The following is a 12,639-nucleotide window of genomic DNA, read 5'->3' as shown; positions in this document are numbered from 1 at the left end:
TGGTCATTTGGCATTATCAGCTTCTATTTATATATGAGTGATCTCCAGAGAATCAAAACTTCCTCATCTAGCATAAGAATTAATTTAAATAATTGAGCTATTTTAATGGAAATTATCCTAAAATACACAGCATGGTTTCCATCTTTCTAAAAAAAGAACAATGAGCATAATTTAAAATTTTAATGATGAATCATGGTTATTTAATATAGTACAGTAAATAAGTACAGTGTTGTGGGTTTTTTTTATAAACAATATTTCTGCCCTTAATACATAATCTCCCAAAACCACTCATTCTCACTTGCTGTGGGCTGTAAGTCTAAATAAGCACATTTGTTAGGATTGTATGTAAAGTAAAAGTCAATAAGGAATTAGTAGCAATGTGCGTATCTAACATCAAAGGCTTTGGTCTTAGTATGTAGGTCTAAAGTTTTGGGTTTTTTTTAAAAAGATTTTATTTGTTTATTTGAGAGGCAGAGAAAGAGAGAAATAGTGTGTGTGCGCATGTGTGTGCGTGTGTGTCTGTGTCTGTGTACAAACAGAAGGAGGGAGAAAGACAAGCAGATTCTGTGCTGAGCACTGAGCCCAACATGGGGTTCAATCCCACAACCCTGAGATTGTGACCTGAGCCAAAATCAAGAGTCAGATACTTACCCGACTGAGCCACTCAAGTGTCCCAGTATATATAGGTCTATAACAAATTTTGAATTAATTTTATGTGTGAGGCAATAATCAAAGTACTTTATTCTTCATACAGATATCCAGTCATTCCAGCAATATTTATTGAAAAGACACACATATCCCCCTAACATATACCTCCTTTGACAAATAATCAATTAACTATATATGTGTGGCTCTATTGCTAGATTTCTCATGATTATTCCTTTTACCTGTATGACTAATCTTTCCTGATTGATGAGCTTTATAATAAGTTCCAAAAGAAAGTAATATAATTCTTCTGATTTTGCTTTTTATAAAACCATTTTGTCTATTCCAGATACTTTACCGTTCAATATAAATTTTAGAGTCTTTCATCATTTCTAAAAATGGTTGCTGGCGTTTTCATTAGGATTGCATGTTATCTATGGTTAATTTGAGCAGAGTTGTCATCTTTACAATATGGAGTCTTCCAATCTATGAATACAGAGGACTCTCCATTTACCTTGGTCTTTTTAAACATCCCCAGCAATGGTTTGTAATTTTCAGTGTACTGATCATGCACATCTTTTGTTAGGCTGAATTCAGAGTATTTTGTTTTTGATGCTATTGCCAAGGGAACTTTTTTAATTCTGTGTTTAAATTCTGTGTTGTTGGTGTGTAGAAATATAGCTGATTTCTGTACGATGCTCTGGTAGTCTGTAACCTTGCTAAATTCACATAATAGTTCTAGTAGATTTATTGTAGCTTCCCTAGATTTTTGTTTGTCAAATCATGTCTTATGCAAATAAGACAGCTTAACTTCTTTCTCAATGCATACGCCTTCTGTTTCTTTGCTTTGCTGTATTGCACTAGTGAGGACATGTCCAGGACAAGGTTGAAGAGAAGTAGTAAGTGGATTGCCTTGCCTTGTTAATAGTCCTGGGTAGAAAATATTGGTATGATGCTAACTATAGGCTTTTAGAAGATGCATTTTATCAAATTCCAAAAGTTCCATTTTAGACCTAGTTTGCTAGGAGTTTTTATCATAAAAGTGTGTGGAATTGTATCAAATATTTTTGTGCATCTATGGAAATGACTATATGATTTTCATCTTTATTTCATAAAGTATGTATATTGCTGCTATAATAGATGACCACAAACTTAGTGGCTTAAAGCAACACAAATTTATCTTCCAGTTGTGCTGTTCAGAAGTCTAAAGTATGTCTCACTGGACTAAAATGAAGACGTCAGCAAGATTGCCTTGTTTTTTGGAAGCTTTAGGAAAGGACCCATTTTCCTGCCTTTTTAAGCTTCTAGAAACTCCCAAATTCCTTGGCTCATGACCCTCTTTCTCCTTTGTAAAAGCCATCAAAGGTGGATCAAGTTCTTCTCATATAGAATCACTCTGACCTCCTTCTCATTAGCTATGTGTCTCTCTGCCCTCCTCTGTCACTTAGGAGGGTCTTGTGGTTACCCTGGGCTCACCCAGTTAATCCAGGATAATCTCCCCATATCAAGGTGTTTAACCAGAATCACATCTGCAATGTCCCTTTTGCCTTACAAGATAATCTATCCACAGGCTTAAGAGATTTAAGACATGGATATCTTTGGGGAGTCACTATTCCACCTACCACATATAGTATATTAAGTGATTTGGGGATTTTGAACCAACCTTGCATTCACATGGTAAAACTCAGTTTGTCGTGGTGTATATCATTTTTACATATTATTGAGTATCAGAGTAATGCTGGCCTCATAGAATGAGTTAAGGATTACTCTTCTCTCTTTTCTAAAAGAGAATAGGCATTGTTTCTTCCCTTAATATTTCACAAAACTAACTCCCTGATTTTTTGTGTGTGTGTAGGGATATTTTAAATTACTAATCCATTATTTTACTTCATACAGAAATATTCAAATTTTCTGGTTTTGAGTTATCTTGATAGTGTGTGTGTTTTCAAGGAATTTGTCTAGTTCATATAGGCACCTCAGATGCCAAGATACCATGAAGAAATGATTTGAGACCTCCCTTGGGATTGATAACTGGAACATAGCATCCTACTCCCTTGGGATTGATAACCAGCACGTGGTAGTCTGAGCAAAAGTATTCAGTTATTCTATCCCCATCTGTTGACAAGGTTACACTTTCTTCATTTACTTGCCTTTGCATATTTTTCAAAAATCATTTGGACATAGCAGACACATGAAAAGATGCTCAATATCATTCATCATCAGGGAAATCAAATCAAAACTACAATGAGATACCACTTCACACCTCTCAGAATCACTAAGATCAAAAACACAAGAAACAATAAGTGTTAGCAAGGATGTAGAGAAAGAGGGAACCCTTGTGCACTGTTGGTGGGAATGCCAACCGGTGCAGCCATGTAGAAAACAGTATGGAAGTTCCTCAAAAAGTTAAAAATAGAACTACCTTATGATCCAGTAGTCACACTACTGGATACTTAACCCCAAAATGCAAAAACATTAATTCAAAGGGATACATGCACCCCTATGTTTATTGCAACATTATTTATAATAGCCATATTACGGAAGCAGCCCAAGTGTCCATCAATAGATGAATGGACAAAGATGTGGGGGACATATAATCATATATATATATATATATATATATATATATATATATATATATAACATTCAGAAAATGTGAATATGTATATCCCCATTGCAACAACATGGAATAGAACTAGATTATAATGTTAAGCAAGCAAGTCAAAATAAATCAAAATAAGCAAAATAAGTCAACCAGGAAAAGAAAAATACCATATGATTACACTCTGATGTGGAATTTAAGAAACAAAGAAACAAAATAAATGAGCAAAGGAAAAAGAGAGACAGAGACAAACCAAGAAACAGACTCTTAACTTTAGGGAAAAATTGATGATCACCAGAGGGGAGGTGAATGGGGTGATGGGGAAAATAGGTAATGGGGATTAATAAGTATACTTATCCTGATAAGCACTGAGTAACGTATAGAATTGTGGAATCACTATATTATACACTTGAAACTAATACAACACTATTTTTAACTATACTGGAATTAAAATTAAAATTTTAATTAAAAAAAATCCTATGGCCATAAATGTGTGGTCTATTTCAGGATTCTGTTTCATCAATACATATGTTATTTCTTTGGCAATACCACATTGTCTTTTTTTTAATTTTTATTTATTTATGATAGTCAGAGAGAGAGAGAGAGGCAGAGACACAGGCAGAGGGAGAAGCAGGCTCCATGCACCGGGAGCCCGACGTGGGACTCGATCCCGGGTCTCCAGGATCGCGCCCTGGGCCAAAGGCAGGCGCCAAACCGCTGCGCCACCCAGGGATCCCAATACCACATTGTCTTGATTACTATAGCTTTATACTAAATCTGGAAATCAGGTTCTATACATACTCCATCTTTTTTCCTCTTTCTCAGTATTGTTTTGGCTGTTCTAGTTCCTTTAACTTGTCAACTAGCCAATCTCTACAAAAATTCTTGTTGAAATTTCCTTGGACATGCATTGAATTCATGGATCAATTTGAGGAGAATTGACATGTTAAAAGTATTAAATATGCAATTCATAAGCATGCTGTAATCTGTATATATTTAGGGTCAGGAGTTCCCCAACATTTTCTGCAAACAACTAGATAGATACACTGTGTGTCTTGAGCATTAAGAGGAAAAATTTAAAGCATTATATTGAGAAAAGAGAAAAATTTCTACAAAAGTTTTATTGAAAATTCAAAATATAATACAGGTATACCTCATTTTATTTTGTTTCATATTATCGTACTTTGAAGATACTATATTTTGCACAAATTGAAGGCTTGTGGCAACCCTGAATCAAGCAACTCTATCGGCATTATTTTTCCAACAGCATTTTCTCATTTCATGTCTCCATGTGCCATTTTCATAATTTTCTCAATATTTCAAACTTTTTATTATGTTTGTTATAGTGATCTGTGATCAGTGATTACAACTCACTGAAAGCTTAGGTGATGGTTGGCATTTTTAAGCAATAAAGTATTTTTTAAATTAAGGTATGTACATTGTTTTTTAGACATAACACTATAGTTTCTTTAATAGGCTACAGTAGAGTATAAATATAACTTTTATTACACTAGGAAACCAACAAATTCATTTGATTCACTTCATTGTGATATTTGTTTTATTGTAGTGGTATGGAACCGAACCTACAATATCTCTAAGGCATGCCTATGCTAATAACTGCAATTTTTTGCAACATTAGTATATTAATGAGAAGAATAAAATTCTCTTTAGAAAAGATACCACATTACTTTTTAAATCCTTTTTTTTAAGATTTTATTTCTTACTCATGAGAGACACAGAGAGAGGCAGAGATGCAGGCAGAGGGAGAAGCAGGGCTCCCTGCGAGAGCCCAATGTAGGAGTCGTTCCCGGGACCACAGGATCACGCCCTGAGCCAAAGGCAGATGCTCAACTGCCAAGTCACCCAGGAGTCCCAGATAACATTTTACTTAATTGAAAGCTTAGCTTGGTGATATTGATGTATGCTGTGTCTCTAAGCACAGCTACAGTCTTTCCGTATATTAAAAAACCACGGTGCTGGGACTCCTGGGTGGCTCAGGGGTTGAGCGACTGCCTTCGGCTCAGGGCGTGATCCCGGGTCTGCTAATCAAGTCCCATATTGGGCTCCCTGTGAGGAACCAGTTTCTCCCTCTGCCTGTGTCTCTGCTTCTCTCTCTGTGTCTCTCATGAATAAAGAAATAAAATCTTAAAAAAAAAAAAAAAAAAAACAAGCCACGATGTTTTGCCATCTAGCTCAATAGTAAAAACTCCACACTCAAACTTGACTTCTCCCTTTTCTCATTCGACATGATGCTTTATGCACTGTTAATTAAGAATATATACATAACTGTTGCAATATATTTCGTGTTTACACAGGTTTGTAAATTTGTTCAACTAAGTTTTTATTTCTGACCTACGCATACATTTATCAGCATTAATTAGTTTCTTTTGCAACAATAGCCAGCCTATTCAGTTACCCTAGATAGAACCCAGACGTCAGCCAATCTACTTCCTACTCTTAGTTCTTTAGCAAAGAGAAAAGAGATCTTTTCTTTCCTATGTCTTCATATGTCTGAGCTGTAATGCAGAAGGGTAAGTCTCTAAGCCTCTTGAGCTGTTCATTTGAAAGCTATCCCTGAGCACTGCAGGTTCACTCCTCGAGCCAACTGTACCTGGGCTGCCACTCACCACAAAGAATTCTGAGACCAGGAGAATGATCTGCAATTGGAAACTGCTCCCTTCTCCACCACAGTGTCAAAAGAGGTAATACAGGCCACCATTTTCATGATCAAAGGGCACTTTCAGGGATGCCTGGGTGGCTCAAGTGGTTGAGCATCTGCCTTGGCTCAGAGCATGATCCCCCGGGATCGAGTCCCACATTGGGCTCCCTGCATGGAGCCTGCTTCTCCCTCTGTGTGTGTCTCTGCCTCTCTGCGTGTGTGTGTCTCTCATGAATAAATAAATAAAATCTTTTTTTTAAAAAAAGGGGGGGTACTTTCATTTGCCTAAAGCTGAGATGCCTATGCTAGCACACATGAATCTCTCTTGAAAAGCTGGAAAAATTTACAAAAGAAAATACTACACATGGTGAGAGAAGGAAAAAAGGGGGAAGCTAGGGGCTAAATTAGACTTTTGAATTCACAGGGAAAGCACGTACGGTTTGCTCACATTGGTGACATCATAAGTGAGCCCCAGCTGGTTCATTTGCCTTCAGAAAAGTGCCTCCCTCCAAAAATTCTTGGCAGACTTTCCCTTCTTGAATCTCTTCCCACCTAGTGAAGAACATCAGCCCTTAACCACAGGGACTCACCTAATACACCAAGTCCAGCAGACTATCAATTCCTCTATTCTCAATTAGTGCATTTCCTGAGCTTGAGTCAATCACCCTGGGGTTTAGTCCTAGCCAGACGCTAGTATTGCTCCTCAACCTTCCAGGTTCCAGTTAGGCTAATGGGGGTGGGGTGTTTAGGCCTAAGGACACACCTTGAGGTGTGGTCTGTGCAAAGTGGTGCCAGATTAAGTTGCAGACATACTTGCTTCTATCATCAACATCCATGAGAGCAATGTCACACACACACACACACACACACACACACACACGTGCGCGCACACACCTTTCTTTGAGGGCTAACACTAGCATCCAGTGAGGAAGGCAATTCTCTAGCAATCTGAAAGATTTCCTTCTCTAAAATCATGAAGTTAGTTTCCATCTGGGGTTTTGCAGAGTAAGAATAGCTCCACATTCATGGTATACAGCTGTCCCCTTAGCACACAGGACATCCCCTGAAAGGACCTTTCTAATAATGGCCTAAGTTTTATCCAAGGGCCTTGCCTCTCCATTATCCTAATTTGAGAGAAAGAAAAGATGTGTTCTATTAATTCAGTTAAAAATATAACATTATAATGGCACCTAAATTCCCCAGAAAATATTGCTTGATAGATTATAGTCAATTGCTTGAGGGAGTGGGCAACTTTCCGATACTTTGGGGGATTTGTTTTTTAACTGTGTTGCTTTTTTTAATTACCTGGAACACGGAGCTACTTAAAAACACATCTTCCAAGGATATTTCTTCACCCTAAACACCATGAATATTTCAACAGACCGATTAATAGCTCCAAGTTCTTTGCTGTTCTAACAAATTTGTCATTAAAATAATAGAACAGTGTATGATTTGTTTCATTTCAAGGAAAAAGAAATATAAACTGGAATTCCTCATTTCCGTAAATCCACCGGCTTATGGCTAACAATGTTTCAAATAAAATCATACACTTCTGGCTGTGAAGTCAGTGTCTAAAGAAAAAAGACATAAATCAGAAGAAAAATAAAAAGTAGAAAGATAATTTTATACCTCCTCCAGGAGTTGGACTGTCAGACTCTGTGTCGCCGTGACAGTAACAATCTGAAGTCTGAGGTCTTCAGCTGTGGGGTTATTGCAACAAGACACACATTTGACTTAGTCCTAGTTTCTGGATCCTTGCAAGCTAGTGATGAGGGAGTCACTAATGATGGGAGCCTGAGTCCACCGGGTACTTCAGTCTCTAACAATTTACTTCATATTTCATTTGGCTTATAAAAAGTTATGCAAAAGAATGGTGGGGAGAGAGTTTCCTGCTCACTTTCCTTCAAATAAACATGCTCCAAAATTATTTTCATTATTACAAGGTATTCCCATCTGTCTGAGTTTGTTAATTAATAATTATAGTTTGAATACCCTTTAGTGTCCCCCTCTGAGTTAAGAATTGTTTATAGAAAAGAAGCAAGAGATTTATCCTATTCCCTTCCATTATGAGATATGAAGACTGAAAAGCAAAGCAAAAACAAATAAATATAGAAATAAAGAAACAAACAAATAGCAAGTCCACTTGTAACAACTGACCTGCTGAGAGATAAGGTCTAGCTGCTTTTGCAGCTGCATGAATCTGACATCCCCCAAAATTTCAGCTTTTCCAATATTACTATGATAGAATTAATTACTTAGTGTCTCCTGAGATTTCTAACTCTCTTTTTGCCTAGGCAGTCATTTTATAATTGAGAACTTGTTATTCCAAGATTCCTTCTGTTTTGACTAAGATAATCAGGTTATCTAGAGTTCCCAGGATCCATTAATAATAAAAACTTCAATATAAATCAAACAAATCACAAACCTACATTGAAATAATAATGCTTTGGAAGCCATAACCTGAAATCCCATTCCATTATAAACCTCAGGAACTTGGTGCCGGTCAATATTTTGGCCTGCAGGGATCTGACCAGTGATGGCATCCCTAGAAATAAAATCAATGCTTTTTCCTAAGGCTATTGCTTTGCTTATAAAATCAGAAAAAGTCCAGTCTGGAGGGTGTGTCTAGCCTTAAGTCAAGTTACCTTTGTGAGGATTCACAGTCTCTTGTCCAGTTTCCAGACCTAAGTCAGCTGTAGACTGAAGCCCCTTGATGGACAAGTGGCAGTCAGGTTTCTTGAGGAAGGACTGTGCAATGTGGCTACAGATATCAGACCGGAAAAAAAATCCTATAGGGAAAGTCACAGAATATATACTTAGGCTTTAGGACCAAAGCAATGCTCCCTTCTGCTAACAGAATTTTTCCATTTGACAAGCAACTCTTTACTTATTTTTGGGCACTGGTAAAGATCCATGTCTACCGGGATCCCTGGGGTGGCGCAGCGGTTTAGCGCCTGCCGTTGGCCCAGGGCGCGATCCTGGAGACCCGGGATCGAATCCCACGTCGGGTTCCCAGTGCATGGAGCCTGCTTCTCCCTCTGCCTGTGTCTCTGCCTCTCTCTCTCTCTCTCTCTCTCTGTGACTATCATAAATAAATAATAAAAAAAATTTAAGATCCATGTCTACCATGATCACCAAGTGACCATGCCACTCAAATTATTCCTCACTGAGTGTTATCTGATCCACTGAACCATCCAAAACCAGATGTTCATAGCAGTATTTCATTGTAAAATGCCATATCCTTCATTAGATCTCTGCCCTGTGACTATTCCTTAGTCTGAGTCTGATTTGCTGGTAGGAAAGACTAGAGATGAGAAACTGTTTTCTTTTCCAACCAACAGGTTCTGTCTCTTGAATTTCCCCTAACTTCTGCTTACAAATGGAACAGTTTACTCTCTTATTAAATAGTTCCTTATTGGGATGCCTGGGTGGCTCAGTGGTTGAGCATCTGCTTTTGGCTCAGGTCATGATCCCGGGGTCCCAGAATGGAGTCCCACATCGGGCTCCCCACAGGGGGCCTGCTTACCCCTCTGCCTATGTCTCTGCCTCTCTTTGTGTGTCTCTCATGAATAAATAAATAAATAAATAAATAAATAAATAAATAAAATCTTTAAAATAAATTAATAAACAGTTCCTGTTATACCCAGCTAAAGGAAGCCATGAGTATTTTCAACATTCTACCTGGAGATCTCCTTAGCAAGATCCTTAAGTTAAGGTACATTTTCTATCTCCCAAGCTACTACTGGTGACAGCTTTGCAAATTGCCTTACTACTATAAGCCTTCAATTGCACATTTTCAGTCTCCAATGGCAATTTCCTTACCTCCCAGCCTATGCACAGCGCCTCGCCTTAAAGGTGATCCTTTATGTTTTAAGTTTTTACCACAGAAGCTCCCCACTACCAGGTACTGATTTTTCTCCCCGTTATCGATTGCTGAATAACAACCATCCCCAGAACCTAGAAGTTTAAATCAAAACAAACAAAAATAACACAGTACTTTAATATTGTTGGTGATTCTGTTGATTTCTTATGATTGGTTCTCAGGCTGGTTTTTCTTCAGTTTTTAAGCTGAAAGGCCAGCTGGGGAATGGGCTTAATAGAGACAGCTCAGAAATTCAAGTCTATCTCACTATGGTCTTTCATTCTCCAGGAAGCCAGACATGGTTTCCTCACATGCAATCTCAGGACAATGTTCCAAGAGGATTAAACCCAGTACACAAATCATCATATTTGCTGATGCTCATTAACCAATATAAGTCACTTGTCCAAGCACAGACAGTACGAGAGGGGACAATATAAGGACTTAGATACCCAGATGCAGGATCTGTTGGGGGCTGTTAGGGTAACAATCTAGCACAGGTAAATAAGACTTGGAATCAAAATAGAATGGAAGTTCCAAGTAAACTCCACAAGCAAGTTGTTCAGATATTTATTGATTTATTGATTCTACTGCTCTGCCCTTTATCCATCAATACAAGGTTATGGTTTATTGGGAATTTCTTATGACCAGTTAATGAAGGAAGAAAAATCAAGACTTTGAGTTGTTTATACCAGATAGAAGTTGTTCAGAAAAGAAGGTGGTGAAGGGAAATCCCCCTATCGGCAAGCATGTGGGAAGTGCTTTAAATTTTCCTTGTAAGGTGGAAGAAAAAATGGACTGAGTTACAGGTATGCCCTGATTCATGTCATCAGGATTAGAAGATTGATAATAATGAGGTCTAGGAGGAAGTATATATATGGGCCTCAACGAATGGGCACAGGATGTGAAGGTATTCATGTATTAGATCAAAGCCACTATCCTCTGCAGAGAAGAAGTCTTAGGGAATCAGGAAATCAATTTGTAGTAGAGGCACTACACTGAACCTCTTCCATCAAGCCTCATTGCTTCAACAACTTCTCCCTTACTTGTGTCATACTATCCTAGTGAGCAAGGGCCAAATTTGTGATAAACTAAGTGTGTCAATGGGCACATGCCAATGGAATTCACTGATCTTACCATACATCCCATCACCAGGAAGTAGCTTCCTAGGCAGAAAGGTGGAATGGTCCTCTGAATACTCTGTCATTGTACCAACTGGGAAACAGTCACTGTGATGTTGGGTTCTCTCTTACAGGATGTGGTAAATGCCCTAAAATGGCAACTAATACATATGTTGTCAGTGCCAGAGCTAGAATGCATGAAATGCAAAGCCAGTAACCAAGGGGGTGATGGGGGGAGTAGCCCCCACAGTATTTTACTGAATCATGTTTGCTTCTCATCCCTAGTACCTTGACTTGATGGGTTTGGAGGTCCTAGTGTCTGAGGGAAGAAGGCATCTACCACAAAACATAGTAGTAGTTCTGATTCATTGGAAGCTGAGATTTGCACCCTGGCATGTTGGGACTCCTTATGTTACTAAACCAGACCGGTAGGTAGAAAAGGAACCCCTGGCTGTTGTGGTTACAGATCCTGATTACCAGAGACAAGTTGAGTTGTTATTTCAATAGCATGGGCCAGCAGGTCTATTTCTGATTCAAGAATTTACTGGGGCACCTCTTATTCCCTTGTTCAATAGTCCTGGAAAATCATGGCAACTTAACAATGATAATACCACCAAGGGCCCCCATTCTAACCAATAAAGGTTGGAGTTACCTGTCTAGGTAATGTAGTCCATCCTGTCAATGTGCTGAAAGTAAAGGGAACACGAGATAGTGAAAGAAAAATGCAGCCACTACTATGATCTTAGCTGTAGGACAAGGTAGAGATGTGGCAACTATAGCAAAGGCGTAATAAGGTACAAACAGTCTGGAACCCCACAAGGATGAACTGAACCTCATGTCAGTTCGTAGTGCCTCTGGCCTTGGTGACAAGAGTGTTCTCCAGAAATCCCTCATCACAGAGGTGGAAACACAAAGGCTCAGGAGACAGAGAAACTAGAGGAAGAGAAGCAGAGAAAGGTGGATCAATTAATTGCAGGATCAGCTTCTACTTCATGCCAATGAAATGAATCGGCAGATCAACAAAACCATGAGTATCTCAGTGTTTCCATCAAAACTTTGCTTTTAGGGGCACCTGGGTGGCTCAATGGTAGTGTGAGCCTTTGGCTCAGGTCATGATCCTGGGGTCCTGAGATTGAGTCCTGCATCAGGCTCCTCATAGGCAGCCTCCTTCTCCCTCTGCCTGTGTCTCTGTGTCTCTCAAGAATAAATAAATAAAATCTTTTTTTAAAAATAAAAACTTTGCTTTTAATATACTGGCTACCTATGTATCATCTCATCTAATAAAAACTCTCTGAGGTTGGTATGTGGTAGGCCGAATTCTAAGACAGCTCCCAAGATTCTTAGCCCCTAGTATACACACACCTTCTCCCCTTATTCACCCAAACATTATCCCGAGTGCTGTTGTGAAGGAATGTTTCAGGCATAATTAAGGTCCCAAATCAGTTGACCTCAACAGAGAAATTATCTAGGTGGGCTTGATCTCATCACATGGGTCTTTCAAAAGCCGAGTTTTCTCTGGCTCGTAGTAGCAGAGGTCATCAGAGAATTAAGAAGTGAAAAGAATCCTCTGTGCCTTTCCTGGCCTGAGGATGGAGGGGCCACATGACAAGGAATATAAGAAGCCTCTAGGAGCAAAGGAGAATCTCCTGCTAACAGACAATAAGCAAATGGGGACCTCAGTCTTACAACCTCAAAAAAGCAAATTCTGCCAATAGCAAGAGTAAGCTGGGAAGTAGATATTTTTTCCCAGACT

Source organism: Nyctereutes procyonoides, unplaced genomic scaffold, assembly GCF_905146905.1.
Source record: "Nyctereutes procyonoides isolate TBG_1078 unplaced genomic scaffold, NYPRO_anot_genome, whole genome shotgun sequence".
In the NCBI taxonomy this organism is placed as follows: Eukaryota; Metazoa; Chordata; class Mammalia; order Carnivora; family Canidae; genus Nyctereutes; species Nyctereutes procyonoides.
Note: the sequence above shows the minus strand (reverse complement) of the source record.